Source organism: Balaenoptera borealis (assembly GCF_965194805.1).
Source record: "Balaenoptera borealis genome assembly, chromosome: 1".
NCBI classification, from domain to species: domain Eukaryota; kingdom Metazoa; phylum Chordata; class Mammalia; order Artiodactyla; family Balaenopteridae; genus Balaenoptera; species Balaenoptera borealis.
Window position 1 is genome coordinate 136,127,971 of NC_138860.1, and position 14,802 is coordinate 136,142,772.

The 14,802-nt window shown below is 43.4% G+C and overlaps 1 long non-coding RNA gene across 4 annotated transcripts in view; it reads right to left on the bottom strand.

Annotated features, from left to right (window-relative positions):
• LOC309613361 overlaps positions 1-14,802 on the bottom strand; it is a 182,815-nt gene that overhangs the window by 122,139 nt on the left and 45,874 nt on the right. The window contains exon 4 of one of the 4 annotated variants that reach the window (XR_014235681.1): positions 12,824-13,577. The exons of the other annotated variants lie outside the window; for them this stretch is intronic. This is a non-coding gene — a long non-coding RNA (uncharacterized lncRNA). Of the gene's footprint in view, positions 1-12,823; positions 13,578-14,802 lie in introns of those variants that run through there. 4 annotated transcript variants of the gene reach the window in all.

The following is a 14,802-nucleotide window of genomic DNA, read 5'->3' on the forward strand; positions in this document are numbered from 1 at the left end:
AGAGTCTGCCTACCAATGCAGGGGACACGGGGTTGAGCCCTGGTCTGGGAAGATCCCACATGCCGCGGAGCAACTGGGCCCGTGAGCCACAACTACTGAGCCTGCGCATCTGGAGCCTGTGCTCCGCAACAAGAGAGGCCACGACAGTGAGAGGCCCGTGCACCACGATGAAGAGTGGCCCCCGCTTGCCGCAACTAGAGAAAGCCCTTGCACAGAAACGAAGACCCAACACAGCCAAAAATAAATTAATTAATTAATTAAAAAAAAAAAAAACAACTCCATCCTTTAACTCACAGAAATCTGATTTCTTTACCAATTTGCTCCTTAAAGTGCTTTGTAAAAGGTTTTCTGGGACTTTTTGTAATCAAATGGTCTCTGACATTGCTCATCCTTCTTGGCTGTTCTGTAACACTTGACGCTTTATGCCTCCCTCCTTCCCTCTATTGGTTTTCCTCCTATCTGGAGACTCTTTCTCTTTTTCCTCCCCCATCTCTTCTCTCTAACATCCAATCAATGTTGGTGTTTTCCAGTGCTATGTCTTTAGACCCTCTCATCTCTAGTAAATATCATTAGCCCCACAAACCAACTCTAGTCTCTGGGAAAATTCCCCACCCCCATCCCACATTCACGAGGTTGAGCCTTTAACAGGTATGTTTGTATTGCCTTCCCTCACTTAGCTGATTGGCCCAGACAACAGACCAAAGATGGGTCAATCAGATTCCTGCTCCCCCAAATTAGGGACTGAGACCCAACTCTGAACTCTGGCTGGAATTGTGACATGAGAACCTCAGAGCCAGAGGCAGCCTCATTCTAACAGGTGGGCGAAGAAGTGAAGACAGCTGTCAGGGAGAGAACAGAACAAAGCACATAAGCACAGAGCAGCAGAGACAGAGACAGTGAGAATTCCTCACATGATGCTTTGGTTCCCAGGTTCCAGGCCCATCCTCACCCTTAGGTCCCATGAGACAGTCAGAGTTCATCCTTATTTCAAGCCCCCTCACTGTGTTCAGGCTTACTTAGCATGTTCACTGTATTCACAACTTAAGTCCCAACCAACCGCTTCTCTTCTACCTCTACCCACTTATCCTGGATGATTTTATTCCCACTGGAATTTATCCCAGAGCCCTATCCTACCCTGCTGAAAGGCACCATTGCTTCGTATTTCTTGAGGAGAATACTCCATAGCTCAGGAGAAATTCTCAATGGTGTGCCTGGTTGGTCCCTGCTTCATTCCATTCTGGGCTTGAGGCTTTTCTGCCATGGTTTTCAAACAGGAAATCATCTGCTCCTTGTTTTTCCTCTAGGCCCTGCCATCCTTCCCCAGCTTGGAAACTTTACTTTAGTGCTCCTGCTGATGCCTCTTGCCCAGAATTCCTTTTTCTCTAAGCCTGGCTAGTATGACTTAGCACCTGCCCACTCTCCCCAAGAACAGCCATATTCTTAGCTATTGCTGTCAGCACCTGCTCTGAGGATCCGGTTCCTTAACCCCTTTTCAGGACAGAGTCCGGTTCAGATACAGCAAATATATGGCACAGGCTGTCTGTCCCCCCATCCCACAACAGAAATGTTTTCATTAATCATATCACTCTTTCTTGCTGGTGCTGGACAGGACATCACCTTAGAATCTTTCTTAACACAGTCCTGGAGTACCAACAAATTATCCACCAGAGCTGGGCTCTGATGATATGAGAGAATGATGATGACATTGGCAAGAAAGAGACATTTAGAAAGATTTGGGAATATGTATTGAACTCTAGTTTTAGCCCTAGATTTGAGGAGAAGGCATAATTTCAAGTGCAGCAGACTCATAGGCAGCTGGAAGGCCAGGACCATAGAGGAAGAGAGCCCAGGGGTGACACCTCCCTTCCCTCCCTGGGATCTCTCTGCAGGCTGGGCTTGCTCCCCTCAGCTGTCCTCAACCCTGGTCAGTGGCCTCTGCATCTCTGTAGGAACTATTTGGTCTTTGGATAATGTAGTGGTTAAAAGCATGGGTACTAGAGCCAGGCTTCCTGGGTTTGAATCCCAACTCTACCATTTATCAAATGTGGGAGGGACTTCTGGCAATTTATTTGACCCCTCCCACCCCTGTGCCTTGATTTCCTCATCTGTAAAATGGGATAATAATCAGATCTACCTCATTGGATTGTTGTGAGGATTAAATGAGTTCATATGTATAAATGTTTAGAACAGTGCTCAGTAAATGTCTGCAACTATTATTATCCCACAAGGAAACTATAAGTTCCTTGAGACTCAGTTGGTCTTCCTCATCTTTTCCTGGCACATAGATGGCTCTGAATTGAAGAACACAGTCTTTGAAGACCCAGAGATGAAATCTCGTTCTCCCGCTCAATATTTGGGTGACTAGAAAATAAGTATCCGCCTTGTAAAACTGACATGATAATACCTACTTTATAGAACTGATTCATAGAATTGTGAGTATTAAATGAGATATTGTATATAAAGCTCCAAGGACACAGCAAACCCTAAAAAATGCAAACTCTTACTATCAAGGCTAGGTATAGTGTCGTGCCTATGGAACCACACTGCTTGGTTTTGAATTCTGGTTTTGCCACACAGTTGCTTTGTGATCTTGTCACAGTTTTCTCCCTGTGCCTCAGTTTTCTGAGTTCCCTGTGCCTCAGTTTTCTCCTCTTTAAAGTGGGGATAATGCTAGCACTTACTTTATAGAGTTTGGGCAGGATCAAGTTAGAAAATACGTGTATGGCCCTTAGCCCAGCGCCTGACACATATCTCAGCCAATGCCAGGTTGTTACTGTTTGTTTAATAAAGGAATGAATTGCAGACAAGGCTTTCAAAAGTGAACTTGCTAAAGGACAAAATCATTGAGTGCCATAATTACCAAGACCCATCCTGAAGCCAGATTCAGGTTAAGCCAAACCCATAAATGCAAGGAGAGCTCTGGGAGACAGTAGCCCAGTGAACTAAGCCCTCTCTCCCTGTTGTCTTCTCTCACTGGTCTGGGACATGGGAACAACTGGCACCTAGAATAACAGGCTTTTAGAGCTGGAAGGATCTTTGTGACTAGATCAGGTAGGCCATTTTCTCCTGAGTAATTGAAACCCAGAGAGATAAGTGACCCCAGTTGCCCAAGATTCAGGTCAGTTCAGTGGCTTCACCACTGCAACACGCTGCTTCTCGACTCCACAGTTTCCTCCTGTGAAAATGGAGATGCGCTTGCTGCCCCTTGCCTGCTTCAAGTCATCTGGCAGCCATGAACTTCAACTCTTCCTGGGCTAAAAAAAGTTCAGCGGGAACAGTAGAAAAGTGAAGCAAGAATGATGTAGGGTCTACTCGCAGCCTCTAGAGGGAGCCCTGAGCACAGGCTGGGACGCACTATACTGGCGCGCACCCATGCCCTCGGGGCGCGGGCTGCAGCCTGAGGACCAGCGCCCCCCGCCCCGCCCCCCCCCCGAGGGCTCCTAACATCAGGCCGACCCCTTCTCCGGGCACTCGGAGCACTGGGAAAAGCCCAGGATACAGGCGCAAACACAAGGCTTTCGGCCCTTATTCCATTCACGCAAGGTGTGTGCACCTTAACCCCACTGAGACTCGGGTGTCAAGTGGGAAGTCACATCTGCCTTGCCTATTCCAGGATTTAAAAGACTGATCCTCTGACTAAATAAAGTCTAGGAATTTACCCCAAATAAATAAACAGAATCAGGTAGAAAGATTGGTATGCAACAGCAAATCTCATGGTTTTTGTCTCATGACCCCTTTATACTCCTAAAAAATTATTGAAGACCCCAAAGAGCTATTGCTTATATGGCTTATATCCATCAATATTTATCATATTAGAAATTAATTCTTAGAAATGTCTAAATATATACTCATTTAGAAATAACAAGTGATTATATGTTAGCATAAAGAGCATTTTTGTGAAATAATATTTTCCAAAATAAAAAAATACATGTTTTCAAGTCTTTTTAATATCTGGCTTAATGTAAGAGAGCTGAATTCTCTTTTTGCATTGAGTACATGGCGACTTCACATGTCATGTAACATCTGAAAGACTCTACTATGCACCTTGAGAATAAGAGTACAGAATGGCTTTAACCTTGAGGACTCCCTAAAAGGACACTGCAAAGGTCCAGGGGCCACACTTGGAGAACTGCTGGTGTAAAGACATTTTTCTTAGTGTTCTTTATAGCAGGGCCACTCCCCTCTCTCTTCTCACTGCCACCAGGCTGGTTCAGACTTGCATTACATGGGGCAGGTGACAGCAAAATTCTCAGAACTGGTTGCCTTGCCCCTACCCTCTTCCCACTCCCAACCGTGGAGAGAATTCTTCACAAAACACTGCACGATTAGGTCACATGCCCCCCCTCCCAAATCCTCTTATGATCCTTCACTACCTATTCAGTGCTCATACACCTAAGGGTCAGGCTCCCTGGTCTGATTGCAGCCAAAATTCCCACCCTTACGTCATACTCCACCTGTCTGATGTGCCTGATAGTTTTAGCAAAACCAGACTATTAACCCTGCCTCATATGTGCTTTCTGCGTCCCACTTCCATGTTTTTGTTTCTTTGGGTCCCTTCACTTAAAATATTCTCTCTCCCAGGACTTCCATGGTGGTCCAGTGGTTAAGACTCCATGCTTCCACTGCAGGGGGCATGTGTTCGATCCCTGGTTGGGGAACTAAGATCCTGCATGCTTCGTGGCACAGCTAAAAAAAAAAAAATACTCTCTCCCCCATTTCCTTCCATTCTCCTTTCTCTTTCAGACTCATTCCTCCAGCTGGAGACCTTCTACAAGCATCTAAAATACTTGTTTTCTTTTATGCAAAGCAGAGTGTTCTGATGTGGGGCTTCTGACCCAGCTGTTGAGAGGTAAGTTTCAAAAAAAACACTTGCTTTATTAGTTTCCTATTGCCACTGTAACAAATTACTACAAACTTAGTAGCTTAAAATAACACAAATTATTACCTTATAATGGTGGGGGTCAGAAGACGGAAATGATTCTTAGAAGCTAAAACCAAGGTGTTGGCAGAGCTTTGTTCCTTTTGGAAGCTCTAAGGGGAGGATTCGTTTCCATGCCTTTTCCAGTTTCTAGAGGCCTCCTGCATCGCTTAGCTAGTGGTCCCCTCTTTCCTGTTCAAAGGACATCATGTCTCCCCCCTCTCTCTGACTTTCCTGCCTCCCTCTTCTAAGGACCCTTGTGATTACATTGGACCCACCTGGATAATCAAGGATACTCTCCCCATTGCAGGCTTCTTAATTTAATCACATCTGTAAAGTCCCTTTTGGTATGTAAAGTATACATATTCACAGGTTCCAGGGATTAGGACATGGATATCTTGGGGGACATTATCCAATCTAATATCACAGTTGCTAATATCAAAAGATAAAAAATCAAGATGCAATCTCAATGCATTAACTGTACAAATCTTGGAGTCAGACATACAACCCTATGTGAGATAAATCTCATTCATCTGATTGCCTTGAAGATTCAATGAGATAATCTGCATGAGGCATGATGACAGCTACACTGAGATCACTCACCAAATGCCTGTGACTATTATTATTGGTCATTATTTGGCATTTTACCACCAGCTGACTTAGAGTTGCCTTCATAGCACTTGTCATATTTTATAACTATTAATTTCTTTGGGGTGACTGTGCAGTGTACAATGATTTTTAATTATGTAAATACGACCTTAATTCTCCTACAAACTAAAAATCTATTTGTTTAATCTGTCTCTCTCACGTTGGATCATGAACTCCACATGGGCGAGAGCTGTTTTTTTTGTTCTTTTTTTTATTAGAATTCATTAGAGCTAGAACCTCTGGTTTTTTGTTTTTGTTTTTTTAATAGTAATCTTTTATTTATTTATTTTTTGGCTGTGTTGGGTCTTCGTTTCTGTGCGAGGGCTTTCTCTAGTTGTGGCAAGTGGGGGCCACTCTTCATCGCGGTGCGCGGGCCTCTCACTGTCAGGGCCTCTCTTGTTGCAGAGCACAGGCTCCAGACGCGCAGGCTCAGCAGTTGTGGCTCACGGGCCCAGTCGCTCCGCGGCATGTGGGACCCTCCCAGACCAGGGCTCGAACCCGTGTCCCCTGCATTGGCAGGCAGACTCTCAACCACTGCGCCACCAGGGAAGCCCCCGAGAGCTGTTTTACACACCATCAAATTCCCAGAATCCAGCCCACTCGTGAATACATACATATTTAACAATCTATAAATGTTTATGGAATTAATGAATTCAGTCTAATTTATAAAATAGTTCTTCTGGTTCCCCATTGCTTTCAAGATAAAATTCAGGTTCTTTACTTAGCAAGACAAACAAGTTTCAGTAAGAGCTAGTCCTATCTTGCTTCAAATCTCACTTCCCACCACTCCCTCCCATCGTGTACCTTACCCTCCAGCAACACCAAACTTGCCCCATCCTATCAGGCCTCCAGGCCCTTTCTTGGGCCAGCGCAGCAGCTTTCTTTGCCTGGAATGGCCTCTCCCCACCTTCAGCGATGGGAACACACCCATACATCACTCCCTCCTTGTCACCTGGATAAGTCCCGCTCACCCCTTCTTAGCCCAACACTCCACTCTGGACAGCTCCCTCACAGACCCCCACATTCTGGACAAGGGGGCCTACCAGATCCTCCTTAGCCCCTTGAGCTTCTACCCACCTGGCTTGAAGGGCACTGGATTGCAACTGCCTGTCCATCTGACAGCTTCTTCCCACCCTCACCCCAACAGCCTGTAAGATCTTTAAAAGCAGGGACCAGATCTTACTCACTGTTACATCCCCGGAGACTGGTAGGAAGTACATGGTAGGCACTCAATTAGTGTTAGCTGAACCCCTGCCTCTGTCTCTAGAATGTCAGCTCCTTGGGTACAGGGACGATTTTATTTATGTCTTCAGCCTCTGGCGAGAACATCATGGGCACTCTACCAATGTTTGCCGAGTGGCCAAGTCTCTCCACAAGATGCCCTGCCCACACTAAGTTACAGGCTTGTGTGTCAATTACTGTGTGCTAATCACCACTGCTAGGCTTTGCAAGGATTAAAAATAAAAACAAAACACTGTTCTTCCCTCCAGAGCTCACAGGAAAATATAGTGGGCAAGACCCAACATAATTATCTATTGATGGCCTCTACAAATGCTTTTCAATGGATTCTACTAGTTATACTTCTCACCAAGAAGTATATCTCACAACAAGAAAGGCTCACGAATAATCCTAAAATAGCCACTATTTCTCTCATTCTATCAGTGATGCTCTAGTTCCTACTCTCCGTGTGCCTGCTCTGCACCTGCCCACACCCTTCTATGGATAACACCGGAGCTCCAACAACTCCTTTGACAAACCAACAGACCCACTGTGTGTCTAGCATCATCCCTTCCTCCTCTCTTTTGACCTTACTGACACTTTCCCAAGGAGGCCAGAGGGCTTCTCTTCCCCAATCCACTCTTATCTCACTTGGCAGTCCCCAGATGCCCAGAGCACCAGCCCTATCTTCTGAAGCAGAGCTCTGGTAGCAGAAGAAAGGACAGTTGGGGGCAGGAAAGAGGTGTGCACACAACAGTCTCCAGAGCACCCAGACACACCCACTGAAGCGGCAGATACAGCTTTATTTCCTGTATTATGGAGAAAAAAAAATTATCAGTCTCCTATTAGGGAGCACATGGCTGGTTGTGTAACTGCATCCTTTACAACCGTTTACCTAATTAGTTTCTTTCCAACCAGCCTATTTATCAGCAGATATATTTAAAATTACTGTGAATTGGAGGGAACAGGAGATAAAGGAGGGAATTAACATTTGAGAAGAGGCTACTGTGTGCCAGGCAAGGGCTGTGCTGGGCATCTTTATATGTGCTAGCTCTTTAATCCTCACCAAAACCAGCATACCAACAAAAAGACAATGTAGTGCTAGATATTTATCATCTGCATCTCCTAGGGCCTCAGAAAGTTTTAGGTATTCACAAAGCTGATAAGCAGTGTTATCATGATTCGAACGCAATTTCCACAAAACCCGTGCTTTTTACACTACACAAAGTTTTCTGTTATGGAGCAGCTGCTATATGGCAGTCACATGGCCAATGATATTCCATTAATCTTCCCCAAGACACTATGGGAAGTGGTTTCATACAGTCATTTTATAAGCAAGGAAACAAGGCTTAGAAAGGTTAGGTACCTTGTCCAAGTCCATATTTACAAGGAGATTTCACATGGAAATCTTAAAAACACCCGCTACCACTCCCCCACCACCCTGCCACACACACACACACACACACACACACACACACACACACACACACACACACGAGAGAAAAGAATAGCTCCAGCTATGTTAAGCAGGAAAGGATTACAGGGAATTGGGTGCTTACAAAATTGATGGAAGAGCGGGATCTAGGCTGGGCCCCCAGGAATGGCACCCAGAACAACATCCAAATGGTATCTCAACTGCTGTTGAGGCCCTGACCGCCTTAGCCACAACCCAGGATGGAGAAGCTGCCATTATCAGCGTCGGCGCTGCATCAGCCAGGCCTACACCAGCAACATAGTGTAGCAACAAGGCGGCCCCACCTTCATCCCCATTTAACTTGATTCCAATTTGAGCCTCCAGCAAGCACATCTGAATGACACTCTATAATCATACCCAGAACCTGTAAAGGAGGCTGATAAGGTGGATTTTACCTTTGCAGCCTCTGCAGTTCAGGAAGGCACGCAGAGGAAGGAGGGATAGATGCTGAGCGAGTCATTCTACTATATCTGTCATAGTCTGCATTCCCACGGGCCCCCAACGGCTACTGCTGAGAAGCCCCCTTCCGAAGAAGCTAAGGATCAAGTCCTCCTACTCACAAGCACTATGTATGTTGCGTAGCTATTGTTTCTAGCTGCTACATAGATCCCACTGTGTGAATCCACCACTTCTTACCTATCCAGTCTGCCAGTGATGGAAACCCAAGCTAGCTTTTGGGCCTCCTTGGGAAATTACATAAGACATATATGCTTGGCCCTGATGGGCTTTTGAGCTTACATAACCTGATTTCATTTTCATCCACTATAGAATAATAGAATATATAACTATATAAGTATGTATGTATATATGTACGTATATGTAGAATATAGAATAACAATAGGTAACTTCCATGGAGCATTTGTCATGAGTCAGATACTCTTCTAAATGTTGTAACGTACTAATTCACTTAATACAGTCCTCATGGATTGTCATGAAGATTAAGTTAAGCAACACAGGTATCTGGCATTTTATACCAGGGACATAGTGGTGCTCAGTAAGTGACAGTTATTATCACCAAGTACTAGGTCAAGGGAAGGACACCAAGGCCTGTCCATTGTCTGACACAGTCTGGAATGCACCCCCAGGCAAGATGACTCAGTTTCCCTCTGTGCACCCACCCTATGGCCTGTGCCACTTAGATTCTAGCCCCCTAAACACAGGTGGACCTGATCTGTTTCTCCAACTCCCCATGAGACTAGGATACCTTTGAGGCAGGGGGTGGGTCTTACTCTTTTCTATACTCTTTTCAACACCTAGCACAGCGACTGGCACATGTAGGCATTCAATCCATCACTGTTGGATGAAAATATTAATGTGTAGGGGAGTTTATGATAGGCCTAAACCTCATAAGAGAAAATCCTTGGGGTGTAGATTCCATAAGTGTTTCAAGGAGTATGGGCTCATTGGCCTTTGAAGGTCAAAAAAGGATATTTCATAATATGCCAGGGAATGTTATTCTCCTAGAGGATGAACTATAGGGAGATACCAAAAACCAGGGCTGTTTCCTACATGCCTGGCAGAAGTTTAGTTGGGGTTGGGATAACAGGGGGAGGCAGCACCTTCCACAATGCTGAGGCAGGCCTGCTGTTCTCAGAAATGAACATTTCCTAAAAGGCTTCTTCTCAGATTAGTGGCCAGACTAGGTGCTAGGCTTGCAAACTCAGATGCCTACAGAGGGCAGGCAAGGAACTTAAATGAGTGAGGAGTTCACTGAAGAAAAGATGCAATGGGGACCATGGACATCTTATCAGCGACAGCTGCTGCTTAATCTTAGCCATTGTTGCCATGTAGGCTGTGGGTCCAGTGTTAACCAGGTTCTTCTGTTTTTCAAAGAACGCCAGATGATATAGATTTTTATGGGTCTAACTTTTAATGTAAATTTGTAAGTTAAGATGGTCCTCAGGCCTCACATGTTCTCTGAGGAAAGTATAAGCTATTACAGTTATCCAGGAAGAAGTGATCAGGTGCTTACCTAAGGCAGTGGCAATGGGGACAGATAGACCTGGCAGAGGTAGGATAACTAGATTTAACGATTAATTAGATGTAGATGATGAAAGATGTTGTAAAAGACTCTGATGTTTCCAGCCTAAATGACTTAGAGGAAGCCAGTGCCACAGGCAGCTTCATGAAATGGCACAAGAATGGATCTTGAATCGGACAGAACCAGTTCAAACTCAGCCTCATCACTTACTAACTCTATGACCTTGGGCATGCAGCTTAACCTCTCTGAGCTTCAGTTTCTTCATCTATTATATGGGGCTGTCTCCCATATAATTATTTTAGAAATAAAAGCAAAAATTATTTTTATTTTAGAAATAAAAACAAAATAAACAAATGGGACCTAATCAAACTTACAAGCTTTGGCTTGTAAGGAAAGGAAACCATAAACAAAACGAAAGACGACCTGTGGAATGGGAGAAAATATTTGCAAACGATGCAACTGCCTAGGGCTTAGTTTCCAAAATATACAAACAGCTTACACAACTCAACAACAAAAAAACAAACAACCCAGTTGAAAAATGGGCAGAAGAACTAGACATTTCTCCAAAGAAGACATACAGATAGCCAACGGGCATATGAAAAGATGCTCAATGTTGCTAATTATTAGAGAAATGCAAATCAAAACTAAAATGAGGTACCACCTCACACCAGTCAGAATGGTAATCATTAAGAAGTCTACAGAGACTTCCCTGGTGGTCCAGTGCATCCAATGCAGGGAGTGTGGGTTTAATCCCTGGTTGGGGAGCTAGGATCCCACATGCCTCTTGGCCAAAAAAAACAAAACATAAAAAAAAACCAGAAGCAATATTGTAAAAAATTCAATAAAGACTTAAAAAAAAAAGGTCCACCTCAAAAAAAAATCTTCAAAAAAAAAAAGAAGTCTACAAATAACAAATGCTGGAGAGGGGTGGAGAAAAGGGAACCCTCCTACACTACTGGTGGGAATGTAAGTTGGTACAGTCACTATGGAAAACAGTATGGAGGTTCTTCAGAAAACTAAAAATAGAACTACCATATGATCCAGCAATCCCACTCCTGGGCATACATCTGGACAAAAATATAATTCAAGAAGATACATACACTCCAGTGTTCATAGCAGCACTATTCACAATAGCCAAGACATGGAAACAACCTCAATGTTCATCGACAGACGAATGGATAAAGAAGATGTGGTACATATATACAATGGCATACTACACTTCTCAGCCATAAAAAAAGAACAAAATAATGCCATTTGCAGCCATGTGGATGGAACTAGAGATTATCATACTAAGTGAAGTAAGTCAGACACAGAAAGACAAAACCATATGATATCACTTATATGTACAATCTAAAATATGACACAAATGAACTTTTATTGAAAGAGAAACATACTCACAGACATAGAGAACAGACTTGTGGCTGCCAAGTGGGGGAGGGTGGGAGAGGGATGGAGTGGGAGTTTGGGATTAGCAGATGCAATAAACCACTAGGTCCTACTATACAGCACAGGGAACTATATTCAATATTCTATGATAAACCATAATGGAAAAGAATATGAAAAAAATATTATATATATAACTGAATCACTTTGCTGTACAGCAGAAATTAACACAACATTGTAAATCTACTGTATTTCAATGAAACTAAATAAAAATTGTAAAACTATACGGGATAATGTTGATATATATGTCATAGAGTTGTTAATAAAGATTAAATAAGATTGTGCATGTAGATTGCTTAGCATAGAACCCGGCACATAATAAGAGCTCAAATGTTTGTCAAATTTATTAGCAACATCTCTTCATTCTACGTACAGTAAAATGAAGTGTTGGGGTTTTTTTGCTTTGTTTTGTTTTTCTTGGTAGTCTGTACTCTTCCCCATCCCCTGATCCAGGAGTATCATGTGACCCAGGCCTGGCCAATGAGAACATTACATTCTTCTGGTGATAGTGATTAGTTCAGGGACCAGATCAGATAGTCTGAGAATGGAATCAACATAGTAAGCAGAGTTAAGGGATGAAAGAGAAACCGAGTGCTTCTGGAACATTTGGTTGTCTTCATCATGCCACACCTGAAATCAACTCTATGTCTGGACTTTTCAATTAATATTCCTTTAGATTATGTCATTTGGATTGGATTTTCTAACATGTATCACTAAAAGAATCCTGAGTTTATCACTACAACTACTGTTATTATGACTTTTTAACTTAGATTCCTAATGATTGGCATATCCTTCATAGAATTTAAAGCTGACAGCACTTGGGAAAGCCATCTCCAGCCATGGTCCCCTGGGGATGAGGCCCTGTTCTTGAACACCTCTTAGATGAGAGTGAGAACATGACATGTATCTGAGGTACCCTTAGAAGCTATCCCAAGGTGGGAACCTACCCCCTGACAGCTCAGCAGCACCTACCGAGCTTGAAGTTCAGAAACCCAGTTTGAGGGTGAGGCAACAGGCATGGGGTCACTTCTTCTGTAACTTCTGTGGTTCTTGTCTGGTTTCCAGAGGAGACTCTCAGGTTGGACATTAGCTCGGGAAGCAGAAGTCAGTTGAGATGTAGAGACTAAAGAGAACCCTGGATGTTTGGAGAGAAAACCCTTCATCTTGAGCCTCCAGGGATATGGTACCTAGGCCTTACCAGCCTGCTGTCACATCCCATGGGGTCATGAGAGAGGGTGTTACATGTGCAGGGCTCTGGCTGGCATTTGGGAGATACGGGTTTTAGCCCTGTCTCCAAAACACACTAGATGTCTAACCTAGGGACATGCTACTTGCCTCTCTGATCCTTATTTTCCTCATCAAGAAAGCTGGAGAATTTAATAAAATGATATATCTATAGCACTTAGCAGTGTCTGAAACATAGTATGTATGTTCTTAGCAAATACTTTTTTTTTCCTCTCTGAGTCTCAAGTTACTCATCTGTAGAGTAAGGGCAATGAGACTATAAACTCTGGTTACTGGATAATCCATGAGGTTCCTTCCAGCTTGAAAATATTTCAAAACACTCTGGATTTCTTTAGCTTATTTAAACTGAAAAAAAACCATACTGCAAGCTTATCATGATACTATAGAAACATAACCCTTCATCCAAAACTCTTGGTGCCAAAAGCAATTCATAATTATTTAGGATTCTTTATTGAATTCCTCAGTACATAAAAGACTAAAGCAGACGTTAGACTGCTCCAAAGATTGTATATAACAGAAAACACCCAGGGAGGTATGGGTACCGCTCCTATGGTGGTTTTGAAATACGTCTGCAAGTTCTGTGATATTCTCTTCTTCAAGAGGTGAAGACTAAATCTCTTCTTGTGTGGGGGGTGCTGAACTTGGTGATTCTAAGAAACAGGACCAAACAGAAGGGACAGTGTGACACTTTGGAGCCCAGCTCGTAAAATGCATTGTGCTCCCTCCTGCCAAGAGCCGTATGAATGAGCCGCCTTGCAGGAGAGCCCTTCAGTCCAGTCAAGTCTGCAGGTGACTGTGGCCCCAGCAACACCTTGAGCGCGGCCACCCATGAGTCGCTTTGGAATTCCTGACCCACAGAAACTGTGGGATAATAAATATTTGTTGCTTTAAGCCATTAAGTTTGGGGGTAATTTGTTACATAACTGCTAATAACTAATACAACCCCATAATCAAGCACATTGATAATTTTGCAAGGCGACGTATAAATATTCATAGCGAGTGGTTTAAATAACATCTGCAAATAAACTTACTTCAGTTCAGTCAAGTTTGACTGCAAAGTGAGTTGCCCCAAACTTGACTTCTGGTTTTCAGCCCACTTTTATTTTATTTTATTTTGTAATGGTAGATGAGAAATTGTGAACAGGGATTACATAATGCAAAACACTTGAGGCGGGGGGGGGGTGAGGGGGGGACACATTTTTCAGTCCCAGTGTGCCTGTTAGACAATGACCATGTCAGAAAAATGCCCTGAGTTAATTCTCTTATAAACAAACATTATCAGCCACAAACTGCCTTCCCCACTAAACTGTGTACTCGAATGTATGGACTTTCTCATCTTCACAGACTTTGCAGCCTCAGGGATTTTTAGAGATCATCTAGGCCATAGTTTTCCAAAGTACGATAAAGAGGTCACCCTCATCAGAATTGGGAAGGTTGGGAGAGGTACTTTTAATGCAGATTCTGAGGCCTTAGCCAGGCCTGCTGAGTCAGAATCTCAGACCTAGGAATCATATTAGCTTCACGGTGTTGGGTAAGTTAGCTAACCTCTTTAAACCTGAGTTTCTGCATCTATAAAACGGGGATAATAATACATGCTTCTGAAGATTATTAGGAGGATCAAAGAAATGGTATAGTAAAGTGTCCAACACAGTGCCTGGTATAAAAATGATTTCTGAATTGAGGTATATAATTAAGGCTATACCTTGATTCCAGGAAGCCCAGGACCAGGGGAATGCATAATATCACCTCCTCTGCCGTACAAGGCGTCAGTGGGGTATAAGAGCTTAAGTATGATAATAGTATTAATAACAGCAACACTATTGTTGAATGTTTAAGTGCCAGGTACTGATCTAAACACTTAGCTAACATTAACTT